The sequence below is a fragment of the Varroa destructor genome, unplaced genomic scaffold (assembly GCF_002443255.2).
Source record: "Varroa destructor unplaced genomic scaffold, Vdes_3.0 BEIS01000005.1, whole genome shotgun sequence".
Classification (NCBI taxonomy): Eukaryota; Metazoa; Arthropoda; class Arachnida; order Mesostigmata; family Varroidae; genus Varroa; species Varroa destructor.
In genome coordinates, this window is record NW_019211458.1 from 5,401,762 (window position 1) to 5,417,155 (window position 15,394).

The window sequence follows — 15,394 nt, forward strand, 5'->3', positions numbered from 1 at the left end:
CTTTTTTTTATCTTGAAAGGTTGTTAACTAATTAGGTTCTTTATTGACCATTGCTCCAATATTGCGGGTACAAGATGTTTAAAGACGTCTCTACTAGGTCATATAACACAGAGGGGGAATTATAACTTCTCTCTGTCCGTTCATTCCAGAACAAATTATATTAGTTTGTATCAACGTTCCGCACTAGCTATTGTGGTTTCTCGGTAAAGCGCATATTTGTAGATATCCTGAATTGTTCATGTTCCATCTTTTACAATATGATTTTGAAAAAGTTTGATAGACGAAAAACACACAAAGATTCTTAGTATATCACCGCCAAAGGCGGGCTAGTTGCATAGAAAAGTGGGCCTATTTTACTCGGCGCTTACAAACATGATTTCAAGTCGGCTCTTTCAGATTCAAAGCGACTAAAAGAGTTAAATCATGCTTGGCAGAACAGCCGGAGCTGAGAGAAAAGGCTGCACCTTATACCGTTATGTGCAATGATGTTTTCTTCATCTATAAAGAAATGGTGTCGCATTGTCCTACATTTCAAATTTATGATCGAGTGGAACTATACATTTTCATCATTAATTCATCATATATGTCGTGGTAACTAATTGAATCCCCAATTCGGCTTTGTTAGTAGTGTATGTCAGGTTGAAAAATCACTACATTTTTCTATGTAGAGTTATCATCCCAATTCTATGAATAAACTTACGTTGCATCTATTCAAAGAGTTGAAGAGAACGAACAATGATGTAACTCATGCAATAAAGTCAGGTGCCAGATAGAGGCGCTGCTTGTGCAGTATATCAAAAATGCATGTTAGTCAGCATAACGTTTCATGAGGCGCCCATGTACACATTAAGTTGGTCATTGAATAAAAAAAAAACTATTTATCGTTCCTGTTCCACTCTATGATGGATTTGGAAAAGGAAGTGGATTACTTGAAATAGAAGCAAGCGGAGTCGATCTTGATGGCAGATAACGAGATGGAAGATTTCTTCGGCTTTACAGCTGATGGACTCACCTTAACCGCTGATGGACCGATTAACATAGTCGTACATTTGATTGGCGCTGATACTATTGAACCCGACACGAAAAAACTTTCCGCTTACAACAATGTCTGTGGCTGTTCGTGCAGCTTCAGGGAAGACTGTTTGTTCCGAGCGTTACGTTCTGTATCGTCAACATGTGTCTATGTCTAGGTCACAACGTGTCAGGGGACTCTATCAACGGTGTGATGACGGAGGTCAAGCAATGTAGGTATACAACGATAGCCCGATAGCCGTATCCGTAAACCTGCGCTATCATGTATGGAATTTAGAAAACGCTTGGATAAAACTGTAAGTGAAATGTATTATTCATAAGTATTTTGCGATAAAGGAATGACAAGCAGAGAAAATGGCGCACTCAAGATCGAGGCCCGAAGTTCACGTATTGTAGACCCCTTCTTCGGTCAGGTCCAAAAAGCGGCAAACGTTATTTTCGTAAATAAGGCGGCCAGAAAGGATGTCACTTTTCCGTTCTGGCTCCTCCCATGGCTCAACGCCGCCCTTTTGTTAGCCGGTAACGCAAGGCTAGGTAACAAGAAAGATAGCCTATGACATCGCAAGAAAGACCGATCCGCCTTCGGAGTTGAAACTCATGAATATCACAGGAATAAAAATCCAGAAGAATAGCAGAGTTGAATCAGCGAGAACTCGAGACACTCTGACCTCCCGTAGCACAAACGCCAATCAATGTAGAGGCCGCTGAAAAGCCAGATCATCAGTAATCTTGGGCGGTGTTAAAGAATCATCGTCTGCATTTAGAACCCTCTAACGTGTCGTCGGGCGGAAACGACAACCGCCGTCTTTCATTCGCACTGACGATCGAGGATTTCGTAGGCTAGGTCCTATTTAGCGTAGTGCAGACGGCGACTCGCTAACGACACCCAAAAATCATCCAGGACCGTTATGTGAAGTACGCAACACAGCGTTATTCTAAGAACTGCTCAGAGGTATTGCAAAAGCGCTACAACCCTGGTGCTCCTTGCACCGTCAGTTTAGAAGGACATTGACGTCCTAATAGAACAACAGAAACTTAAGCTACTAGCTTACTCGGCCCCCGCCAGCTTGTATGCTCTAAGTTGCTTGCGTTGTAATGGCCCTAGACTGTCCACCAGAGGTATGTCGGTACTTTATAAATGTTATTGCGCCACTTGGCCCACACGTCTCCTTTATAACGGCCTACGGTCTCCCTTTCCAGTAAGAGTCAGTGCAAGTATTTGTAGAGAAGCTCTGACAGCCTGCAGGCACTATATTTTCATTCAATCTCGACCTCCCCGTTTAATCGTAGCTAGTGGTATCGAAGGTTGCCTAGGTTGACCCAACTGGAATTACGCATTTACGTTTCAAGATAAGCTTGCAAACTTCAGCTGATGGGTCGTCAATCCAAACTCAGTATTAACGTTTAAGAGGCATGCGCGAAGCTCGGTTATTAACGTCTTTGCGATGAACATGGCACAAGATTGCATTCGCATTCTTCGAAAAAAAAAAAAAAAAAAAAGGCATACGAACGCCCAGCGTCACTGCAATGGATCTCGCCGTCTGAATGGAACCTTTCTGGAAAGCCAGAAGCCAAGCTCTGCCGCCACATCTGGATGAGCGGAACCTTTTGGAACGTACCCTCGAGGTCCTTCCTGTATCTCATGCAATCAATACAGAAGATTACGCACAACAACCCAATAAAATTCATCAGTCGTCCATATTACCAACCGTTCTTCATAGAGCACATGCTATGTTTAATTAGCTTGGCCGCCTCTCACGAAGAGCCCAGAACACCCTTATGCTGCTAGAAAAAAATGCACTGTATAGCACACCCTCTGGCCGTGACGTTTAAGTTAGTTTGCCAAGAATGTAAACCAGTCAACGGACAAGGTAAATGCAGGAGCCGCCATTGTTACTTCGATGGAGAGTTACTTCTCTAATGGTAGTTAAAAAAGAAAGGAGGCCAAGTTACTTCTGTCATAGGCGCGGAATTGCTAAGAAGAACGTTTTCGGGGCCTGCCTTTTCAGAGACTAGGAAAGCTTAAAGAAACACAGACATCGAAAAGGCATTCGACAGAAAGTAAACGCAGGGTCTTAATGTCTTATATTTGACTAGGCTCTGACACCTTCTTTTCGTAGTCTTTTTCCGGTTTTAGAGCACCATTCGACTCCGCGCCCAGATTTAAGGTTCTGCATATCTGGCGGATGTTTTCGTCTTATAGGCTACGATTTTACAAGAAAGCAGGGTAAACAGAGACGTCGGGGCAATGGAGTTTCCCCTTTTTCCAAACACCGAAGACGGCCCAAGGTGACAATCGGAGCCCCCTTTTGTTCTCAGTTTTAGTTAAAGTTTTTTTAGTGACAGAACAAAGGACCCAAGGAATCTAGTTGAACTGGTTCTCTATAAGGACTTGATCACCTATGATCACGGATGTTACGCGCAATAGATTCTGGATGGGCTTCATATGGTAGTAATTAAATGAAAACTAGCGGTCGCCACATCTATTTCACAGATTTTAGATTTTGCGTAAAGAAGCGAAACCGCGGCTGGTAATACACTGTTCTTTGTAATCACTTTGTTCTCTCTGGCTATTCGTATTCTTTCATGATAAGCCCCATACATACAATTGAAAAGCCCTGAGCGTATCATAAATGATGAAAACCCAAAGCTGGCTTTCGCTCGCGATCTCGCTCCGCCTATTCGACCTAAAAACAGCGCTGATTATGGCCTGCAAGATAAATATGTTTTAAAAGGACTCTATTGCTGAAAATCCTGAATAACTAAAGCAAGGGAAGGCCTCCTTTTGAAGCGTATACCGAGCTTTCATCGCACAACTAAATATCGGCTAATGTTCCACAATGTTAACTCTCCGCTTTTTATGCACGATCTGAAATTCTGCTTTGAATTTACAGCAGCATTGGATACCTTTTCGGAGTCTTAAGAGATGGAAGCAAATGTTTGCCGAAATGGATAGGGAAAAGTTTTAACACGGAGCCGATGAGGAATAGATGCCTTAGGGAGCCGAACCGGATCAATCGCCAGGTCGTCGCTCCACAGATTTGACCATAAATTATTTACAAATAGGCGTTTCCTCTGAGCCTAATGAGACGTATTTGCAGTGGATAAGGTGGAAGGAAATGAAATTGTAATAAATACAAGGCACCAACCAGCTGTCTTCTGGTACCTTCCCTAAGGGGCACGACTCACTGATAGCCTCAAAGGCTCATCATTTAAAACCTCTTATAGAACTATTTATTTTTACGAGCGTTGAATTTTTAAGTGACGTGCTAAGAAATCACCAACAATTCTGTAATGTATTATACTACATCATTATACTTATTGTTATTTCAGGCTATGCTATGTATACCGTCATAGACGCAATATACACCTAAAATACATATTAGTTTTAAATAATGGTACTGATCCGAGAATGAATTACCGCAATATCTAACGGCATACTGCTAACCGTTTACGAAGAACACATTTAACCCATAAAATCAACATGGCCAACACCGGTGAATGAACTTTTTTGAAGTTTTTAACGGCTTCCAGTTTGCAAACATATCGTTTACCAGACAATGATTCCATCTCTGGTTTCGACTACTAAAGTAAATTACGCCCAATTAACGAACCAAAAGCCTTGTAGTTGATTACTAAAACTTAATCCTAACTCAAGAGTGTACCGTAGAATTTTACCTCCTTAAAAAGTATGCGACATTTTTTTTACAGTAAGTGAAATATAAAAAGAAATGCCGCGTCTTTAAAGACACTTCCTCAAATACGTCCAATAAACGGAAAACCGACTTTGGAGAACGAATCGTCGATCATTGTCACAAATCTTCTCTTATGTATAAAATAGGAAATTTCTTTGATGAAACAGTCACCGCTTATATAGGGTAACTCGAGCTAAATCCTTTTAACGATGTATGCAGCGTAAAAAATATTTAGATTAGCTAGACTGGTTGTTCTCGTATCAATAGCTTTTCAAAAATATATATTTTGCCTGTCTTATTAACGCTCTTGTGCTGATTGATCGTCTTGTTAGGATAGTCCCTACAAGGTGGTCTATCCTTCAAGGGGCCGATCCGCTCACTGCAGAGTGAAACGAAACAACAAGGAAGGAACAGGTGATCCTGGAACAGGAAATCTCAGTACGCAAGATAGTACAAGCGCTACAAAGTTTGTGGTCCAGCAAGATAACTGGATTGGACAGCACAGAAATAATTTTATGGGCATACTGGTTCTAATGTCTTGGTAAACAGGGCTGTTCAAGTAATATGTCCATAATATATAATATGTTGCCACGATAATGGAGGGAACCCACCTTATACGAGATCACTAAAGATAAAAGAGACCCACCGTAGCCCGTGTCGTGGCATGGCATAACGAAGAAAAGCGTGTCTTACAATGTCCTCTGCTACTACCTGGCGCAATACCTGCTAGCACGTGCATACCATTATCGCGGTGTAAACGCAAATCTTAATAAGAGATTTTCAAACAAATCTTACGCCCATTCCTCAAACCTAACAACAGTGGATTATTTTTGTACGCATACCTTAAAAGCATAGCGGAAAACCGATAACGGTGGAAGATTTAAAAGCCACCATTGAGCAAAAATGCGCTACAAGTCCTCAGTATTTGTCAATCACTGGTCTATCGTTATCAGTATCAGACCAGTAATAGCGTTGAGTGTAAAAATGATACATAGCGTGTAGACTCTTTAAGTACTAATGACATTCAGGTAAAAACTGCAGTTATAGTAATACAAACTGCGTATACTGTTTAGATATTTTGTAATAATTTTTTCATTGTACAAGAATCTTTTACATTAGATCATTATTACCGTGAAATGGTAATCGTGATAAATGCTTTTCCTTAGATGTAAGTATCCACTACCGACTCGTATTGCGTACGCTGCCTGTACGTACCGCGCGATTGACTTCTTAGAAAACAAATAATTTGTTTACACAACGTTTTTTGACAACTGACCAAGGTAAAGTGCTTGGATACGGTACAAAGGATGTTGTTATGCCCTTTGTTAGATTTAACTCTTTTCAATATAAGCCTATGGAATTTAGATTCACCAATAATGAGGGTGGACTTAAGTACTATCTATAACACACACATTCAAAAGTGGCTCGCTTTACCTATGTATAGTCCACTATTTCAAATCTCGCTATTTTTTCAAGCTACTCTACTGCCTGTGCTGCATATGCATTTAAATGTTCAACTCTTCTTAACAACAAATCTTAACCAATGAACCAAATCAAAAGTATCAGAGATTCATAACATCCAATTCTATTACTTCTATCACATGTTCTATGCATTCGAAGATTACGGTCGCTTCGAAATCATGATTAGTATCTGTAGGCTGAGGCCTACGGATTCGGAAGTGTAGAACGGTACATTTTACTATAGGAAATTTGCTATAGACCAAGAACTCATGCAGGGTACCCTGTAGCAGCAGGCAGTCCTGTATTTACTTACCCATATGCTATAGTGCATAGGTTATTAAATCATTTATTAAATGAGATTGCAATTTATTAAAAGCCACCAGCAAAGACTTGCGATAATGGCCAACTTTTGATGCTTGTTTGGTGCCTATTTAACTGAACTAATCATGGTTTACACAGACAGCCTCTATCAACAAGGAAAATCATTATTAAGAATACTACGATGGTTTTATTTTCTTATTAGTAAACTTATTTACCCCTTTACTCCCCCTTCGAAATGAATGTCGTTGGAATAGAGCAAATTTTCCAATAGGCAATATTCGTATGTCGATACTTCTACGCGTATATGTTATAGTTCATGATCTTCATAAATGGAAGGTTCGTTTCTCATTTATGAAGCAAGGGCCTGCTCTTTTCCTGCATTCGTTAATATCTGGCAATAAGAACTCGCCGTCTAGTAGAGGCAAGCGTACCGGGTTCCCTGATAAAATGTGCATACTTACACACAAGGAGCCTATGCGCAGATCGTGTCCTTGAGAGCTCTGCTATCAGACAGATGGGTGGATATAGGGTTGAAGTCTCTTTGCTTCGAGAACCCCATCAAGAGTCCATGAATTCTCAGCGGAGACAAACAACGTCTCCGAATCCGACTGTCCTGTTCAGGAAATATGGAATGGATAGGAAAGATCTGGCCACAAAGAGGTCTGTGCACGAGTTGCAATCAATATCAAGAAAATCCCTCGCGGCGATTTGGCAATCATCAGACCTTTCGATTCTTCTTGTCATGCACTGGAAGCGCACAAGTGCAGCTACTCCTGAAAAAGACACTGACTAAGCTTACATATCTTGACCATCCCCGAGTTTCTCCACACTTCCCTTTTGTACACAAAGATCCAGAGTTCTGTCAAGTGTTTGATTTACCTAGAAGGATGGTGTTTACGCTATTACGTTATTGCAACGGACGCTGCTACATTTTTCTGACATAATTTTACTATTTTATTTCTTACGAATTATGCTTTCCTTAAAAAATTCGATAACCCGAGCTCTAATTTATTTGCAACTTCTTCAACGCTGCGTGCTCTGAATATCGCGCTAGAAATTGCCTCCGAAGAGAACGAACTAGCGAATGAATTCTATGCAAGCACTCATCACTAGTACAAGCACGCTTTTTATGTATTTGATGTGTGAAATTTATTTTTTACGTGTATATGCATTTTACAGAATATCATGTGAGAATGAAATTTATTACTAATTATTTGCTCAGCCAGGAACTGATGTTTAAAATCGGTTCTTGTATATACGATAAAATCTCTTTGCATAATATTTAAGACTTCTTTTCAATTAAATCACTCCAGTAGTTCCTTAAAAAACGTTGTAAAAAAGGCAGACAACGTTCGTGCGCTAACTTCTGCTATGTTGTTCCCTTGTAGGGTTGTTCAATCGGTTACTCCGCCGCATCGCTCGGCTTAATCCTACGACAGTCGAACCCACGGCTTGAGAATCACGGCTGTGAGAGTGATGAAGTTGAAAATTGTTATTATTTTCCTATATATGTAGCAGCCCAAATTGAGAGTTGTATGTTTAAAGCAAAGTTTGTAGTCAATTCAAAACTAATTTATAAAAAAAGTATTTTATTCATCAAGCTATATCATCGATTCATTTTTTGGTAATTAGTAAAGTTGCAGAAGTTTAACGGAAGACGATAGGAAAAAGTAGAGTAATAGTAATAGTGATAACAATAGTAACGCCTATAGGGAAAGAGCAAGACGAACTACCTAAAACTTGGTATGCTATTTAAGGTGGGTAGGGGCAATTACAACAAAGAAGGAAGGGAAAGACCTAGAGGATTCATGAGGGAGATAGTTAACAACATAGCTCTTGATTAAGCGTTACGACGAGATTCTTTAGGAGAATCAGGAAGAAAGTTCTGCGTTGTAGGAAATTACTCATTTGGATTTTGTCGTAGCAGTTACTAACATAGGCTTGGGGTGAGGAGAGTGAGCGATGTATGAAAATGTAGAGGGTAGACAGAGTAACCATATTGTAAGCGCTGATGTTGTAGGGGCCTTGGGTAGATTGAGATAGAAGCATAGCCTAGAGAACTGCGAGATATCGGTACACGTATGTAATGAACGATTAAAAAAAGGATAGTAAAAACACACGCAAATATGGAGATTGCAGTTAGGGTATCATTTTGCAAAACCTAAAATTGATGTATCTCACATTTTCCGCTATTGCTGCCATGCCAAACAGTAGTGCGTAAGAAAAATAAATAAGGATTTATAGATTAAAATTAGTATTTTCCAGTTCAGCCCAAAAGACTCGAAGTAAAAGATTGGAGATAACAAGCGGGTGTTTGGCGGGAATGTGATTAGTACAGGCTTGACAAGACAAATCATCATGTAAGAGGGTACCAAGGAGAAAGGCGGTGTATTTAAACTAAAGTGGCTGTGAGGAACAGATATAGAACTAGAGTGATTAAAAAATTGACTGTTCTTTTAAATACGTTAAGCGAAAGTTTTAGAAAGCGCTAGATATAAAGTATAATGAAGAGATATGAGTTGGGCAGACTTAAGTTATCGATAACAGCGCGCTTTCTAATTGTAATCATTGTGTTGTGGTCGCCAAAAGCGTTAGTAAAAATCTCGGGTGTCAATTTTAACAGATAGGAAAGGTTTACTGTGGAAGAGAAATAGAATGCGTTTTAGGACAGAATCGATGCCTTTGACAAGCTACACTGGCGTAGCTAAAATTCTTGAGATGTTAACTTGGATGAATTTGTGGGTTATATAATTTGATATCCATGAACAAATATCGCTAGATAATTCGAGATAAAATAATGGTTTTATGAGAACGACCTAGTCTAGAAAGTCGAAAATTTTGCTCACGTCGAGGAACACTTTAATCACTCCATTGCCATCGACACTATCGAGAACAGCCCAAAGGGACGCTTCAGCGGAAAAGCACTTTCAAGCCGAATTGGCAGGGAGAGAGGAGGCTGTTAGATCTGAGATAGGGTTGAAGGTTAATGAGTATGCATTTTCGCCTCTATGAATAGAAGTAGCAATAGTCGTTTTAAATGCAGGCAATAACGAACAGATGGACTGGAAAAAGTTGTATATGAGCGCTACGGGAATTATGAAAATAGATGCTACTTAGGTCAATATTGTTGCCTTTTTGCAGCTGGTGTTGTTAGTGAAAGGGAAACGATAAAAAGGGAAGGACGGCCAGGTGCGGATGTTAGGGATTGAGTCGGGATGTCCTGCCTTAATATAAGAGAAGCTGTGGAGTCGAAAAGGAGAAAATACTACTTATACTAAATGGGCTAGAGTGGAACAGTGAGCTCATTGTGGGGAGGACCTGGGCGGCTTAATAGTAACAAGTGGAATTGAGTGGAGTAATCAACATTGAATGGTTAAGGAGACAAGTTCAAATAGTGACTAATGATTCCGATCTGGGAACACAGGCATGGTCGAGAGAACGATCAGTGTAAAGTGTTATGATTAAGGAACGAAGGGTCAGACAAGCAAAACTGCTTTTTACTAGCTCTATCTAACAAGGAAAGTGAAGTAGTCAGTAGAAAAATAGTTATATAGTCTCAACAGGATATACAAGTGCTTGCGAGTTCTCACAGTGGTTAGAGTAAGCGAACATTATTGTGACACGAGTATCCTGTAGCTTGCATGTAATGGGAAGACCTTATATAACCTGGGTTGTCAAGGTTTGTATTTAATATCTATAATGTGGATAGACGGTATTTCCACTGCCTTATCGTTAGTTGCAAGAAGTTGTAATTATTAACGGTAGAGTGTGATCAGACAACTACACCTCAATTACATAGCATACGTTGAGTTCAGGAGAGCGAATTAGCTCTTTGATGGTCTCGAACTTACTGTCGGCCTCTGGTCATATAGCGTAAATATGAAACAAAGAAATACTTAAAACTCAATATTTTCCACCAATGCCAATCCACGAACTTACCTATTTATGTCTCCACAGGCACTGAGTCACCTTTCGGGGTCGGTGTGGGGGGGTGACGCGTATTCGTTACCAGCCATAATGAAGTAAGATAAATAGTGTACTCAACTCCGTAGAATAGAATAGTATTCAATTCAATGGCTACTAATAGTAAGGAAACAAATAAACAGACAACTGTAGCTCTGTTCAGACTTGGAACACAAACACTGGGTGAGTGAATATAGCAAAGACTACAATGGCAGAAGAAGGATCAGTGTGACTATCTACTATAGACAGAGTCTAGTAGTACCTCATATATTCGCACACGCAACCATGCATATAGATATGTGTGTGCGCAGAGCCATAAATATAGTATCGCCGTATTTCGTTGTTGAAAAATTAATTTTCAGTCGCTCGAAATCAATTTCCATTTTCATTAGGCGTATCTAGTCTGTGAAACTTTTCCAGGCGGGCGTCGGTGATGATATAGTACCCTTTAGACTTTTTTAATGCATGACATGTAAGATGCCCGCTATTTTACTCTTTTGCAGGCTTCATCATTCGTCTAAGAATGCTTTTGGTGTCACCTTATCATAATTCCAGGTATACGGCATCTCCTCGGACCGGTTCCAATGTTTGGTGTTTCTCGACGGTATACGTTACACCGTACGTATCCCCTGAGTTGCATACAACACAGATGTCTGCAAACGTTTCATTACTTTCACCATGTATGCTTGAAATTGCCGTAAATTGCATAAGCAGAAAAATCTGGATGAGGTAGTACGTCTCTCCGGAATGGGTTTGTCATACTACGTTTCCGTCTTAGAAAGTCAAAAAATCTTACAATGTCTAGTAACATTGGTAATAGAAGCAAGCAGCTTCGAAGCAGTCTCTCGTGCAAATAAGGGAGGACACCCCTCTAAGAACTAACATGTTTGTGAGAGACTTGGCTTTCGTCGTAGCTCTGGCTAGTAAATATAATATTGGCAATAGGTAATGGTCTATTTAATAAGTATCAAATATATGCCATTACAGAGCTTGTTTCACTTATGCCACGATAGATGGATTGCATTCTTTCCAGCATCTAGAACATTGGAAGACTACCGTCGAACTAAGCTCACTCAATACGCTAAATGTAAGATTTTTGTGGCTCACCAAACAAGAGTATTCTGACATGATTGCATTGTACAAATGATAGCGGCTCCGTATCAGCTCCCTATGGAAAAGTTGATCTAAAGATTCTACTCCCTAAAAAAAAGATTGCTGATTTTGAACTACCAATGAACAAGTGCATATTTCGTTAGAGACAATACTTAAGCTTGATTCTGCATTCATTGAATAAGATCCTTCTCATGGCTCGTAGAACGGTCCATTTAATTCAAGTTTACAGTAAAGAGACCAACGAGAACCTCATCGCGACTATAACCACTCTTTAGAGAGATTGAGTTAGTTATAATAATGTATTATATTAGTGGGTAACATACTTGTCTGCTAATTTAGGGACACGTGGTAATCTAGTTTCAAGCGCGGCCCCAGATATGCTTCGCTTCGTGCCAGCCGTTTGATGGAACGCCCAACGGCGATGCCGTATGAAAAACACGAAACATTTAAGTAAATTAGCAATCGAAATCGATATTCCTGCAAACGAAGCGTCAGTGATGAAAAAGTGGGCTCGCCAAAAAGTCGATGAAGATGTTCCATCCAGCTTCATGCGTGGCGCATGCGGTGCGTCTTACAGTGCTGTACGCTATGAGCAAGAAGCTCTGGCGCGAATCCTCCGAAGCAGAACAAAAAGCTGATCAAGTAGCTACTACTGCTGAGAACAACTATGACGGACAGGAAGATGTAGATTTGATTCAAAGGGTGTCTCTCTTTAACAGTTTTAAGCCAGATGGCACGCCCAGCTGCAGTACATGATAAGATCTTGCGAGTTCAGCAACAACTCAACAAAAAGCTCTTAGTGTTACTATATTTCACCATTCCAGTGAAACAGACACGAATGAATTATAGAAAGATTTGATGAACTCGGTTAATTTCTGCAAGGACTCCTAAGTAGACATAAATGAAAATTTGCTTTCTTCGAAATTGACAGTGACCAGATGAAAGAATCCGTGTAAACTATGGACCTAGTACATAATTGCAACAGACTTCTTCAACATGAGGACCACTCTGTAGAAAAGGCGACAAAACCTTACACTAGCTTTGGCTTTAGCTGAAAACGCGTGTCGCCGTGTCACCTTCTATTGACGACATATGGCCCCGGTTGGCTCAAGAATGGACATTCATTTAAAACGTTATTCAATTGACTAATGAATTCATATTTACCACACCGTCTATGAGCATACTAGTTCAGTGACTCCACTACTAGTCTACTCTGTACTAATTACACATGTTTCAATCGTCGGAAAACTCCCTTTTCGGATTTACGTTTTTAAAAAGTTTTTGGAACGAATTGTAAAAATATACCCTGGCCGTGATCTCGTTTTCCTTGATTACCTAAATTGTATCAATTTATTCATTTTTTAATTGCTCCTTAAACTGTAAAATAAGAAAGCAGGAACAATAGAGTAGAAATAGCAAATGCACACTTTTTGTTAATTGTTTCAATATTACTCTGACACGATGGTTGAAAAGCCTAGACTCGCTTAAAATTCAAGTGTTTCGTCGCAAGGCTTGGTGTAAACTTCACGCCTTTTAAAATAATCCGGCAAAGCCAATGTAAAATGTTTAATTCCTATGCGAGCTTTCTGAATATGATGTGGCTGTCCTTCTACGCGAAGTAATTTGCTTTTTTTTATATTTCTATCCGTACTGGCTGTGTAAAGTCGCTTTAAACAAGGCTCGTTATCATAGTTTTCTTGTCTAGCACGAAACTGTTAGTACCATTTGTACACTCGGCATTCACATTAGTTTCTATTTCCAAAAATCTTTCGCGAAATCGACACTAACAATATGCTTTCCTTTTTGACAGGCACGTTTTTTAGTATACGATTTTCGTTTTTTAAAAAAAACGAAAAAGCTCGTCAGAGGGTCATCGTTTGTCATCATACTTTCAAATGTTTGACATTTTATGTGAACAGGCGGATTTCTTAAACATAGTCCATGACCTCATCGCTCATTAAATGGAATCCATATCCATGTATAGTGTTAAAGTAGACAGCTCTTGAACTGGCAACTAGGGTGAGACATTTTCTACCCTATGTTTGTTTAAAATTTGTTTGCAGTGATGAATATTTGTGTTCCGCATTAACACAAGTCTTCAAAGATCAGCTGTGGATAATACCCCAGCTAAGTCCACCGCCGGCCAAGGAATCAACCCTGAGGACGCTTGAACAAGATAGAAGCAATGAGGAAACTGGCGTCAGCGGCAAAAGTTAGGTATCACGTAATTGCACTACAGTCGATCTTCGATAGGTGATGCATATTAAAGCTTGGGGAAGTACTTAACAGTTAAACTTATTGGATCTAGCTGATGGCAATTCCAAAGTGCCATCAGAGCAGTATTATCGTACAAGCCGGTATGGAATTGAAAACATTCACTCACAGCTTTTATTACGGTAAAATAAAGTAAAGCAATTTGGTTTTTTATTTTGCTTTAATTATACTATATGTACTGTATGTATAAATATGTACTGAGTACGTCCCTAGTTGTGCTTATGGCTATGCGTAACAATACATAATATTATTAAAACCATCGATCTGTATCGCAAATGTCTAATCATTATTTCATTCAAAATTTGCGGAAACTCTTTAATTATCAATCAATTGATACCACGGCCACACCGCTCGGCTATCTATCTCAAAACAGTTATGATTCTACTATATACTTGAACTGCTTTTTATATACTTATATAGTTATGCATACCGTTTATGTCGGTTTCAGCTGCATATTTAGCTCAGGTTAACTAAAAATGCAGCTAAAAATGCCTGTATAGGTCGCCGATTCAAAGCCCTACAATGACATACTTTGTGACAGGTGTGGTTTAACGGAAAAACATTAGGTTTAACATAAATGTATGTTACATAGAAACCTAACATTGCGTTATAAGTTATACGGCCCATCTACACTTTTATCACTGTAGTGCAACAACTCAGCAATAAGATTTTATATATTATTACTTACCTGCGTTTAGGTTTTCAAATGATCAAGCAGTGGAAGCTCATACTGACGTCATCAAACGCTATAGGCGCATAGTGCGGTCCTGTTTTCACCCGTCGATCTTTTTTGTGGAGGCACATCTATTGCTCAAATGCCTATCTCATCTAATGCAATACTTAACGTGGATTGACCTCCGTATGCAGACTCGGTACTTTTTCATTAACTTGTATTAAGAAAAGGAATATTCGCATATTGCATTCACAGCCACACATATTGGAAAAATCCCTGTTTAGAGCTCCTAACTTCCTGCTTCCATGGTATAAGCACAGGCGTCATACTTGTATAGTTTCCTGTGATACAAGTGATACGGAGTTTATTATCATAACTGCACTCATTATTGGCCCCGCTATCCACCATAGCAACAACAACGACGTCAGCAGCGGCAAGAACAACAAAGTGACTCACACGAGTTGAAAATGTTCTACCCGCGAGATGGTCAAGGAAATAGTTTGGTTGAAACCAATCGAACTATAACGAAATACTCAAGTACTTTTTTTTTTATTACTTAGATAGGATCCGCATAATATGCCCTATTTAGCCTGGTAGGCATACAGATATTTCAAAATTTTTAGTCAACCAAGAACTACAGCAAATGAACAAATCTATTATAACTTTTCTGTGATTCTCTCCTTGATAAAGTTGCGGCACCCTATTTGAGGACAGGGACTATATAGAGTTTGCTATACTAACGCGGGCTATGTCTGACCGCAGTACATGCAAACGTGGACGAAGTAACAGCAAGCCTGTATATGAAAATTATATTTAAAAGTGAAATCTACAGGTTCGTTTTATTGCCATATTACTGCGTTTA

General features: G+C 39.5%; 1 long non-coding RNA gene across 8 annotated transcripts in view; it reads right to left on the minus strand.

Moving 5' to 3' along the window:
• Positions 1 to 15,394, minus strand: part of LOC147755202 (uncharacterized) — a 53,237-nt gene extending 37,843 nt beyond the window's left edge. For 6 of the 8 annotated variants that reach the window (XR_015328696.1, XR_015328700.1, XR_015328694.1 and 3 more), the window contains exon 1: positions 14,548 to 15,394. This is a non-coding gene — a long non-coding RNA (uncharacterized LOC147755202). Of the gene's footprint in view, positions 1 to 6,970; positions 7,283 to 14,547 lie in introns of all 8 variants that reach the window. The other 2 variants (XR_015328695.1, XR_015328699.1) reach the window with 2 other exon arrangements.